Source organism: Neophocaena asiaeorientalis, unplaced genomic scaffold (genome assembly GCF_003031525.2).
Source record: "Neophocaena asiaeorientalis asiaeorientalis breed wild unplaced genomic scaffold, Neophocaena_asiaeorientalis_V1.1 scaffold533, whole genome shotgun sequence".
Classification (NCBI taxonomy): Eukaryota; Metazoa; Chordata; class Mammalia; order Artiodactyla; family Phocoenidae; genus Neophocaena; species Neophocaena asiaeorientalis.
In genome coordinates, this window is record NW_020172671.1 from 369713 (window position 1) to 383105 (window position 13393).

At 33.6% G+C, this 13393-nt stretch overlaps 1 protein-coding gene across 2 annotated transcripts in view; it reads left to right on the forward strand.

Moving 5' to 3' along the window:
* CSMD3 (CUB and Sushi multiple domains 3) overlaps nucleotides 1-13393 on the forward strand; it is a 1062125-nt gene that overhangs the window by 139165 nt on the left and 909567 nt on the right. The window lies entirely within an intron of this gene.

A 13393-nucleotide genomic window follows, 5' to 3' on the forward strand; every position in this document is an offset into this window, starting at 1 on the left:
CGCCTCCCCAGGTCCATATTACCGAAATGCACCACACCAGATGTAACATCATGATAAGAGATATACAAATACAGTAGCAGGGGTGGTTACTTTCTAAAGCACATAATAATTCAAAATATAATATGTTTAAAGAGCACACTAGAAAACAATCATATATAAAATAGAATTGCTTTAGTATACAGGTTAACAGTTTGCATGTGGGGAAAGTTTTAAACTGAAAGTTTCATCTAGTGCTTTCTCCCTAGGAAGAAAATACCTGCTAGCAAACTGTTGAGTAAAAATATTTTCTCTTTTATAATATTCTTAATAATGCCATATCACAGCAGTTTTGAACACTATTTTCTACCTAATACATTTCTGAACTGTCTTTCTCTAGCAGGGGAGTATGCATTCCAAGACTTATTTTCCTCTATTGTGATAGTAATAATCATTATTTTTAAGGTACTTTCACAATAGTTGAATATTTTTATCTTGGCAACTTAATTCATAGTTTAAAACACTACAAACACAAAGGTTTAATTTTAAGTGTAATTTTGGCAATATTGAAGGAGTTAGTAACACAAGTTTTCTCTTAAAGGCTCCATAATAGAAAACTTGCACTCCGTTCATCAAAGTATAAAGATATTTTAGGTTAGTTTATTCTTTCAGTGAATAGTAAGTATACTGAAATTGTAGGAACTTGGAAGATGTATTATAATATTGCCATACTTTCTGGTTTGACTGTCAAGTTTCATGAAATACTGTCAAAAATATTTTCATAGCTCTCCATTGTTTCTACATATACAACATTAAATTTCTGTCTTTTCTGCTTCAGTGAAAATGGATTCATATATCTTCATGACATTTCACTGTATGTTTGGGAGATCCTGACTTAAAATATAAGGTACTAGGCAGCTGGGTAGTACTGAGGGATTGGTCATCATCCTGCAGAACATCTTCAGGTATTGATTTGTGATGGGTATCTTCTACCATGTATATTAGTTTTCTATGGCTACCATAGCAAACAACCAGAAATTTAGCAGCAAAACAACAAAAATATATTATCTCACAGTTCTGTAGCTGAAAAGTCCTGGTCGTCTCTGCTAGTCCTCTGCTCAGAATTTCATAAGGCTGAAATAAAAATGTCAGCTGGTTAGGCTTTTGTCAGAAGGCTCTGGAAAAGATCTATTGCCCACCATTTCTAGAGGCCTCTCTCTTCCTTGCATGTAAGACCTACATTTGTGAGCTAGCTACTGGTGAAACGAATCCTTCTCATACTTGAAATCTCTCTGATGTTCCCTTCTTAGTGCATCTCTCTACTACCTTCTTTTCCCACACATCTCTGACTTCAGCTGGAGAAATTTCTTAGCTTCTAAGGGCCTATGTCATTAGATTAGCCTTGATTATCCATGTAGACCCAATCTCCCCAAGTTAAAGTCCTTAAGCATAATTACATGTGCAAAGTCCTTTTTGCAAGGTAATATGATATATTCACAGGTTCCAGGGACTCTGGGGTGTGTGTGTGGGCATGTGGGTTAGGCTTCATTAGTCCTACCACACCATGTGCAACACTTTGTAATATTTTACAGAGGGAGTAGCTACAAGCATTTATTTATTTAACCATAGCCAATGACACTGTCAAGGCCAACTGGTAAGTATTGTGAAGTTCAGAAAACTTAGTTTGAAATTTCAAAGCCTGTCCTCTAAATTTACACCTGTGTTTTTGTTTTGTTTTGTTTTGTTTGCAGGATGAACCTAATGTCTGAATCTCATTTATTTTCATTTCATCTCCCTCCATATAATCACTTACTAATAATTATTTTCTTTATTTTTTAAAGTTTCCTGAGACTTTGTCCTTGTATACTAGAATTTATGAGATCTCTATTTATTAGTGATATTTGTGCATTTTTCTGTGCTTCTCAAACTGCCAATAGTGGACCACATGTATCAGAATCATCTGGAGAATTTGCTAAAATGTAGAATTCTTGGCCCCAACTACAATCCTGAATCAGACTGTGGAGTGAAGCCGTAGAATATGCATTGCAATTCCAATTGCAAATCCAATGTAGAATAATTGATAAATGTACGTCATCTGTGATCTTCACAGACCTTCTCTGTTGTTACAAACTTCTGCTGTCTTACTTCAGCCCATATACTTTAAAACTGTGGAGGGTGATGTCCCCATTTCACAAATTTTGATCGAGTTTCAGAGCTCTTAACCATTTATCAGAAATGCTTTTAAACTTCTTGAAGCTGAAGCTGCGAGGTGTTAAATTTCTGTGGAAAATTTTCCCCATTAATATCTAGCTGAATATATTTTTATTTTTCCTCATTATTGTCTATCATACACTTGGATTTCTTGTCAGTGTTTCTCAAAATTTGTCTCATAGAACTTTGTTTTCATGTTTCTTAACACTTATAAAAACAAATGAGTAGAATAGTGTTCTGTGAAACAAGCTGGAAAAACACTAGTGTATACTAAGTTGAATAGTCATATAACCATCTTTCAAAATTTGATCAGGATAAAACTGGTACCATCTGTATTCTGTGGAGCACACAATGGAAATTCTCTTTTGTCTTTCCAGATCTGCCAAACAGAATTCAAAATATATTCTAGTTTCTGCTACAAGTTATTTTGTACAATGGACTCCTTTCACATTTTACTTTCAAGGCTACATAATCATTCTTTATAGGTGCAAGATCATAAAGATATACCATGGACTATCTTATCACTTTAGAATTGTTTATTGTAGAAAGTAATATAATGCAAGCATATAGTGGATTATATACATATTACATGTAATCATTAAATATTATTATATATTATATGAATTGGTTAGTTTAATGTCTAGGAGAATCTCAATGAATAATTTCAGTATGTATCAGTGAACCTTCAATGATCAGAAACAGACATAAAAATAAAAAGTCTTGAAAATCGCTTCAAACTCAAGGTAGCTATTATGCCCTATTGATGTGTATGACTAAGTAATTAAGATATTACAGGGATAACGATATCAGTTTTAGCAAATTTGCTGTTCAATCATTTTCACATATTAATTAAGAAACATAAAAATTTGTTTAATAACAGTATTACTACTAGGTAACATTTATTGAGTGATTTCCTTGTGTCAATCACAGAGCTAAACATTTTACATGGATTTTTCTCACCCTAGAAAATTATATGAAAAATTGTAAGGAGCAAGAATTCAATAAAGCGCTAACCTTAATGTAAAAATAGGTTTAAGTACCCTAGAGATATAAACTGTATATATTTTGGAGACTTATTCTATACCTAACTACAAACTAATTCCATTATAAATATATATGACCACATAAAATTTAGTGCAAAAGAACATTACAAAAGAATTACTGATAATGCTATGTATAAAACAATATGAAATATAAAAGCTGAAATATATTTTTGTGTATATTACATGTGACATATTCTGTGCCCTTTTTAAACACTTGATGTACAGAAGAATGTTTATACTATTTATTATTCTATTTTAGCTATCCATCACACATGTTTATCAAAAGTTTTCACTTGAAAATGTCAAATGACTTTAGTGTATTTAATTTTAGGTGTTATTTTTTATTCCTAAGCTTTATAAATTTAAACTGCAGTACCATGAACTTTAATGGAGAGATTACAACTTAGAATGAAGTCAGTTATGCTTCTAGCAAGACAGCTGAATTGTAGCAAGAGAAATTTATGTATTAAAATTACATATATTAGTTTTCTAACAATGAAGGTAGGTTAGGTTCATAAAAGAAGTTAATGGATCTTTACCTTACTTTTAAGAATGAGAGATATCATATTTTTAAAACATAATGCAAGGAAATGTAATACGTGCAGAGACTTTTTTTCGTCTCTCGATCAAATTCAAATATTTTGCCCTTAGGGTTCCATAGAGTCTGGCTAACTTAGGTATTGAAACATCTTAATCCATGGCATGCCCCGACACCCCCCCCCCAACTTTACTTACTTTGGGTAACTTCCTGCCCTGAAATTCGGACTGAGCCACAGGCAGAGGATGAGATTATCCTCCTACCTCCACTCCCACTACTGGTGCCATCCCTGTGCTCCAGCTTTTCTTGGCTTCATTAGCCACCAATGGCCAGGGGCAGAAGCAGGAGGTAGAGCTGGTACCAGGGAACTAGGATGAGATGCTGTCTCTGTCATTGCCCCTTTGTAGCATTCCCCTTTGGAATCTGGTCCTCCCTTGTTCCCCAGAGTCTAGCCTGGTGGTCTTGTTTTCCATGGCCTGCTCCTCCAGCGATCCTTGCCTGCTTGGTCTGACACTATGGAAGACAATTTCTCAGGTGGCCTTGATCTCCATGGCACAGTCCTCTGGGTGTTCCATCCTTCATGGCTAGGTTTATTGGAGGTTCTAGCTCTGGAATTTTTATCACTGGGAATCTGGCCCTTGGATGGTTTAGTCTTCCAGAGATCTAGGCCATCATACTCTTCCCAAGTCCCATCACAGATGACATGGTCCTCTGAGATGTCCCATTCTTGTGAACTAACTCTTTGGTGATCAGGCTCTGTTTGGTCTGGCCCTCTGGGAGACTTGTCTTCAATGTGTAGGTCCTCACGGAGTGTGAGTAACTGTGTCCTGGTCTTTCTGGAACATTAGCCCTAGGTTTGAGGACTTTGGGGGTCTGGCCCTCCAGAAGTTTTGTCAGCTGCAGGCAGGTCCCTCCAAAGGTCTGTTCACTACAGTCTGGCTCTTTGGTGCACCTCTTTCCTATGGTCTAGTTAACTGATGGTGTGGGCAGCTGTTCGTGGGACCCTGTACTTGGCCCCAGCAGTGGTTTTGTCTGTAGTGGCCAGTGACCATCTATCTAAGTCGTGAGTGCCTTCTCTCTCTTGTATTTATTTATTTAATTGAAGTATAGTTGATTTACAATATTATATTAGTTTCAGGTATATGACATAGTGATTCAATATTTTTATAGAATATATTCCACTTAAAGTTACACTGGCTATATTCTCTCCCTTTTAAATTGTTCAAAATCCCAATCTAGAGAATTACAAAAATCAGACTATTCCTTAAATATCATCTACAGCATGGAGTTAAAAGTCACAGTGTTATAATGAATATGTGGATTTGGTTGGGTATATGCAAAAATTTATTAATTCTCAAGTTTACATCTATTATCCAGGAAGATATACACTTTCATTGTACTCACAACAAAACTTGAATAGTATTCTCAATACTATGAATGCTTTTCGACATTAAGCAATAATTTTTTTTTAAAAAAAGCAACATTTTAAACATTTCCCATTTCTGCACAGTGTGGCACATACAACCTGTACAACAACAGATCTCCAGCCTTATTTATCATCATTTGCCTCAATTCATGAAATGGTCACATGAACATATATTAAATTTCTACATATACTATGGTATTTAAATTGTTCTACCTTAAATCTCCAGTTCTCCTGCTGAGTACACCTGTACAATGTATTTATATTTTTTGCTCATGCTAGGCTCTGAGAAGCTTGAGGGTATAGAAGCTGTTTTACTTGTTTTGTAAATTACGCCCTATTTTAGTACATTCCTGGTACATTGCAAGCACTTAATAGATGCTTGTTACATTCAAGTAATAAATAGGAATATCTAATACTTTGATCAGGAATGAGGAAAGATTTAATACATCTCCCACTTACAAAGATTTAAAACTCCAGTGAATAATGTTAAAAGGCAGTAACCACAGATATTTACATTAAATGAACAAGGTTTAGGAAAAATTTTGGTCTTTTACTTGAGAAAAGCCATAAATGATACTTAAAATTATTTTTACTTTTTATAGATATTTTCTTTACTTTAAAATCTTTAGTTTCCTGAAGTAAATAGTTTCTTTATGAAGCACTTTAAAAATACAAAATTGCCCATATGGCACACAGAGAAAAATAAGATGAATATAAAAAAATGTTAAAGCCAGTGACATATGACCTACTTAATCTTTGTGCTTCATATGGAGAAGATGGGATGGAATTCAAGATTGTATTTTATTCTCCAGAAGTAGGATGATTAAACACAGTATGTAATCTCATTTCACATGAAATTTCCTTCTTTTATATATGTTGCTAAATGTGTCATATCTGTCAACTGCTATAATTTATCATTTTTATAGGAGTGCTAGAATGAAGTTTAATTGAGACAGTGATTAATATAAGGTTCTAATTATATGTCAAAGATTTTTTTGTGTTTCGTACACTCAGAGACTATACATTGTGATAAATTGTTATAATTGATAACATACAACTTGTGGTTTAAAAGAGAACTATACTATGAGTTTGGTTAAGGAATGAATTTGTGGATTTATCTTGATTCCTTCTTAACAAAATGTAGTAAATTAGCAAAATATAAATTTATGTTTATTATTTGACTATAAGTATGATGGCATATCACAGAAAATTAAATTTGAAATGGTTTCTTCCTTATAAAAATAATTATGCTCTTTAACAGAGCACCATTTAAAATGATTAAGAAATAAACATAGGTAAAATAAAATGTGCAAATCAAATATTTCAATGGGAATAATAAACAGCATCAATCATTTTCATTCAATGGGTATATGTACTGTATTAGATAAAATTATTTTTCTGCATGGAGAAATAATTATGTCATCAAATCCCATTTTCACTACTTGTTACACAAGTCTCAGCTTTAAGATGGATTTTTAACAATTTTCCCCATACCACATAAGACAACATAGTTTATCCCAATAAAAATTATACTTTTCCTATATAGTATGATATACTGTCTAGAATATTCTTTAGGTTTTATATACTCTTTAATATAAATTGACCTCAAGGCACTGGTTGTTGGACTCAGTATTATTCAGAGGACTAAATGTTCCTTTGTTATTACTCCTATCTAATTATTAAATCAATGATATTTCCAATTATGTAGTTAAAATTATTGAATATTTATAAATAATTTTCTTCATATTCATTTGCATTTACAATAATTATTCTGGTTATCTGCCATCTTTGAAGGCACTTATCGATACTTTTCGTCCTTACACCATGCTTCCAACTGAAGATTTTATTTCTCATTTTACAGCATGCTCTTTTGGTCATAACTCTCAAACACTAGCCATCACTTGCTATGTTTTGTACAATATTTCATTGTGCTTTTCTGTGTAGATATAGCATAGCATTTACTTCTCATAATGATATTTAAAGGAATTTTTCCACAAAAGGATCCTTCCCATCTGTATCGGTTTTGTATTGCTGTATAACAAAATTACCACCATTTTGTGGACTAACACAACACAAATTATAATCTCATAGTGCTATAGATTAAAAGTTTGGCAGGGGTCAGCTGGGTTCTTAGCTCAGATCTCACAAGTCTGCTGTCAGGGTGTTGGCTAGCACTGTGACTAAGGCCAGGGTCCTATTCCAAGCTTACTGGTTGCTGGTAGAATTTATTTCCTTACCAGTGGTATGATTGAGGTCCCTATTTTCTTGCCAGTGATTGATCAGGGATTTTTCATAGTTTTTATAGGCTGCTTGTGGTTCCTTACCATTCTCCTCACCCAAAGGCAGTTCAAAACCTTTCAGCTTAGCTACAGCACTTCTCTCAGACTTTCTCTCTACTTGGCTTACAAGGAGGGCTATGTAGTATAACATACTCACAGGACCGACTGTCCCATCACCACTGCCATATAGTGTAACCTAATGAAGGAGGCAACTATTCCATCATATCCATAGGTCCCACCTGTACTCATGGGAAGGGGGTGGAAATCTTGGAGCCCATCTTAGAATTCTGCCTAGCATATCTTGTTGAGTGACTCATTTAGGCGATAGTTCAAAACAGGATAGAAAATACAGGAAGAGAAAGAACAGAAGGTTAGAAGATGTGTTTTATTATTTATCACCCTAAGTAGAACTATCTTTACCTGAAAAGAGATATAGTTAATATATTCTTCATATTTTTTTCTCCTTAATTTGGTAAATTGATTTCTTTTAGGTTAGTAAGTAGGACATTTTTATATTCTATTGTATAAGTTCAATTCAATTATAATCAGTGTGCTTCAGATGCTTATTTTTTAAGATGATCACAATTTAATATGAATTTATTTTTAATATAGCATATTTTTTTTCTTAGTAAGAAATATAGGGTAATGGAAAAAAAATTTTACAAGACCTAATATTTAAGGCTGACTATCACTCAGACGCTCTGAGGCTCAGTTCTTCATTATACAAGGAATACGATACTGATTCTACAAGGTTGTTTTGAAGATCAAGGAAGTTAATGATGCAACATTCAAAGTGCAGCACCTTATATATAAGCAACATTCAATAAATGTTAGCTAGTATCTTTGCTATTCTACCATATATATTCAATATTGGTAATATTGATATATATTCATATATATATTATAATGTTTCGTCATGTCATATAAACTCTGAATTTCCATTTTCTCAAAAGAAACAATATATCTAGCTATTTATTTTGTCTTTCTTAGAGTGTTGTTCAAATAAGAAGATGGATGTGACAATTTACCCATATGTTATTTCAGCCAGATGAGTTAGGGAGTAGCAAGCACCCTTAGATAGGGTTTCCCAGGAATCACAGTGCTGCCAATGGGGTGATCCATTTTCAGCTTGAAACAAGGGAAGAAATGACAGTTTTCACATATGCACAGACATGTGCAATGCTCTTCCAGGGACAAAGCTCAAAACCCTGACAGAGTCTAAGAGAAGTAATCCACTCAAGAGTTGCAGCTCTGAGCTAACACGTCAGTGCTAGAGACAGAACTGGAGCATGATGAGGCAGTCATTGCAATCGACTTGGAAAGAGGGTGAAATGGAAGAATGCCAAGTTTAGTATAGAAATTAATTGAATAAAGCTTGTTACCTAAATATAGTTCTTTAAGCAAGTGCATAAACAAAAACTCATAAAAAACTTATGGATAATTATAAGGGCTCTGAAGCAAAGAACAAACATCTTCTGAAAGACATTGTGGCTAGAAGAGATAATACACAGAACTGAAAGTAACAATATGTTCAAACTGCAAACTTCTGGTCATTTTGATTAAGTATAATTATTTTTTCCTAGTGACAAAGAAATTAACAGAAACTACTGATCCATCTTTAAAAAAATCTTATAGTTCTACGTATCTACATATTGTTAAGAACAGTGATGATTCTGACATTTTACCTTATTCGAAAGTTAATGAGTTAGCCTGCCACAGTTTCAGGAATGCTGGCAGAAGACAGAAAACTACTGAGTCAGGGACAAAGGGCTATATTACATACAGCAATAGAAATAGAGTATCAGCAATTATTCAGGTGCCCAGAGCCTCAGTTCTCAACAGGGCAATGAGAAGAGGGCCAGGTGATGCCCACATATACAGGAGAGGAACTCTTAACTTAGGGAAACAGGATCTTTTATAATAGATAGTAAGTAAACAGGCCCTTTGCTCTGGAGGGAGATAGTATTTCCATATTGCTGCTGAACAAAGAGAGTCACTACCTCTCCTTATAAGATGTGGAAAACATGAGAGGCATCTGGAGAATTGTTTCCCAACACATGCGTAGAGTGTTCTACCACCACAGCATCTGGATTCAATAAATGTTAGACAATTTTCAATCACTTTTAAAAATTCCAAATGAAAGATGCCTTTAAGAATTATTATATGAAGATCCTCATATGGGTAGATGGTAATCTAAAAGTTTCAACATTTTTATTGGCTACATATAGTATTATTTTAAAAAGCATTTAATAAGCTACAGCATTCTATATATACTTTTGGATAATTTTGTAAATATCATCTGAAAATAATGAGTCCTCTTTCTTTTCTTCCTTCTTTTCCATCCTGTAAGGGGTGTTTGTTGAAATCTCTTTCAGTGGTGTGGGATATATCTCATCCATCGTGATTTCAAAAGGATTTATCCAACTACATTTATTTGTACAATCAGTCTCCCATTTTTGTCTTTTTGTACTATTTTTTGTTTGTTTTATACTAGGGTAATACTTGTTCATATTATGCACTGAGTACATTTTCCTAATAGAGTTATCACAACATAAATCCCAGATGAATATACATAATTAAATTTTGAAATGAAAATGTATAGTCCATGAAGAAATATAGCAGAATATTATCAGCTCATGGGAGAGGAGAGCTTTCAAACTGCAAAGGCCAAAAGGAAAATATGGCACTAAGGAAAAGATTGATTGATAGACTGGACTAAATAAAATGTGAAAGCTGCTGTATAATAATAAAATAAAAAGCCACTTTTATATTAAAAGGCAAAAGAAAATATGGATTTAAAATCTGAAATCTATAAGATATAAATTTATATATTTATATAATATAAATAAGTATACTTATATTTATATTATATATATAAATACTATTGTCTCTGATAGAAAAATTGTCAAAGATATTAACTGAAAATTTACTAAAAAATTAAAAATACCCGAGTATGTGAATAAATTTTACATAAATTTAACATAAATTTATCATTAATACTAATCTTATGCTTTGAAATATTTTTGGCTTGTGGATAGGGGAAAATGACAAAAGGATTTTCTTGAACTTAGTAGCCATGAAAAAGAAATATGAGATGAGACCAAAGTAATTTAAAAAGTATATGTGTTCAGATTAGAGATTTATCAAATGAAATCTTTCAGACATGAGTTGATGTATGAAAAGAGAATTTATCTGTATGAACTTCTGTTTATAAATTGGGGAAAGATACAAGTTATGGAAGCAACTGATTTATACGGGATACTACAGAAACTTATAATGTTCAAAGGTTCCACGTTATTAACTTAAGGAATTAGTCTGTTAGATTACATTCCAATTTTGTAAATGTGAAAATTATGGCCATATATTATTTCATTTTGCTCTCGAGTCAAGCTAATATAATTTCATTTATAGTGGAAAATAAGTAACACAATATCAGTAACACAAACTTTATATATTTCTAATAAACCATGTATGTCATTTTATCAGCAGTTGTTTACGAAGACACAAATACATTTAGCACATGAACTAAATTTTGTGAGGGAGGTTTACTTCAAATTTGTATTATTTTTGCTTGTTTGATAATAACATTATCATTTTAGATACCCAATCTGCATCCGAAATTGATAAATAAAATTCACCATAGTAAGTGACCAGATCCTCCTGCTTTTAACTTCCAGATACTGATGTGTCACAGGACTCAGTCTTTGGCCCTCATCTCTACACTCATGCTCTGTGTGGGCTAATCTGCTCCAGTGTCTGAAAGAAACATGGATACACTGAACATATCTATCATTTAGCTATTGCTATAGGACAATCACAAAACCTCAGGGGGATGCAAAATTAATATTTATTGTTCAAGCTTATGAGGGGGTTGGCTCTGTCACACTTGTAACCTTGGATGGACTCACTCATGTTTCTGCTTAGTGGCTAATCTGGCTGACCTCATCTGGGACATCTTGAGGCTATTTGGCAATACTCAAGTGTCTCATCCACTAACAGGATATTTTAGGTATGTTCTTGTGCCCATACCCAAGATGCAAACATGAGAAAAATGGAAATGCAAAAGCACTTTTAAAATCTCTGCTTGATTTGGTCTGCTAACTTCCCATTGGCTAAAGGAAATCACATAAACAAGCCAAGGTTCAGACAACAGGACCATGACAACATATGGCAGAGGGCATGCATAAAAGGGAGATGGGATAAAGAAACGGTGGCATTTTGCAATTATTTTACTATAATTCCCCATCATATTTTCCAACCTGATATCGTCGCTAAATTCCAAATTATCTCATCCCCATGTCTTTCTCAACAAAATGGCAATGCAATTCATTCAACTGCTCAGGTCCAAAAACTTTGGGGTCATGCTCTATTCCTTTCTTGTTCTAGCAACTTACATCTAATTCAAAGGCAAAAATTGAATCAAAATATGTCTTGAATCTTACCATTTCTCACCATCTTTACTACTACTACCCTAGAGTCCTAACAACTATCATCTCTCCCTGGATTTAACTAGACTACTACAGTAGACTCCTGTCGGCTTTCCTAGCTTTCTCTCTTGCCTTCCCAACACCTGTGTATTCTTCAGTAATAGTCCTTAATACTTCCTTGCACAAAACCTTTTTATGACACTTCTGTTTATATCCAATTGTCAGATTATAGTCACATGAAACTTGGCTGCACTGGGGGCTGGGAAATGCAGTCTTTTATTCAAGATGTTAATATGTCCAGCTAAAAATTGTATTGCTATGAATGAAAGGGATAGACGCTAATAAGGAACAATTAGAAGTTTCTGCCACAGTGTCAGAATAAGAAACAGTACATATTCTTTTTTCCCCATAGATGGACTATGCATAGTTTTTTTTTTTTTTTTGACTACGCATAGTTTACTTCAACATATCACACAGGTGTTTTGTCTATTCTAGTTTTTTTCCCTACTAGTATTTTTGTTCTTCCAGTTTTATTGAGATATAACTGACATGCAGTACTGCATAGGTTTAAGCATAATGATTTGACTTACATACATCATGAAATGATTACCACAAGTTTAGTGAACTCATATAGATATAAAATTTCAAAAATAGAAAAAAGTAATTTTTCCTTTTCATGAGAACTCCTAGGGTTTACTCTTTTAACAACTTTCATATATAACATACAGCTGTGTTAATTCTAACAATCATGTTGTACAGTACATCCTTAGTGCTTATTTATCTTATACTGGAAGTCTGTACTTTTTATTCATCCAATTCCTCCTCCCCACACCTCCTGCCTCTAGTGACCACAAGTCTGAACTCTCTCTGTAAGTTTGTTGAAACAGCACATATTCTTGTTTAATATCCGTTTATAAAGATAAAAATATTGTGGTTCTACCAATAAAAAAGGCATGGGGCACAGTCTTATCTATTTACTAATGCCTTCCAAAACACATCTTATAAGCACCTATCATGTTCTAGACATTATATTAGGTGTTAGAAAACCTTTAATATGGCTCTCAGGATGCTTATGATTTGGTGGAGAAAAAGAAATAAAAGCAACTAATATCCTAACAATTTACAAAAGTATTTAAATCCTCTTATATTGACACAAACTAATTGGGTCAGATAAATATTATCATTCTTATCTACAGATAAAGGAAAACAACATGATTGACTTACAGATAGCAATATGCTGGAGCCCGCTCAGAGGGCATCAGGAGAGCAAATTGTGCAATGTGAATTCTCTTCCCAACTCAGCATCTGGTGACTTCATGTTGATACCTTGAAAATGGCTATGTTTGGAGTACTTACACAATGGAAATCAGCAAATTTTTAAAAGCAGGCTTTTTTCTTTTCCAGAACACTAGTTGTTTAACATTTACCAGCTCAAGGCAGTAATTGGCGCAGACTACTGGAACTAAGGCCTCATTCTTTACATGGCTTTTATG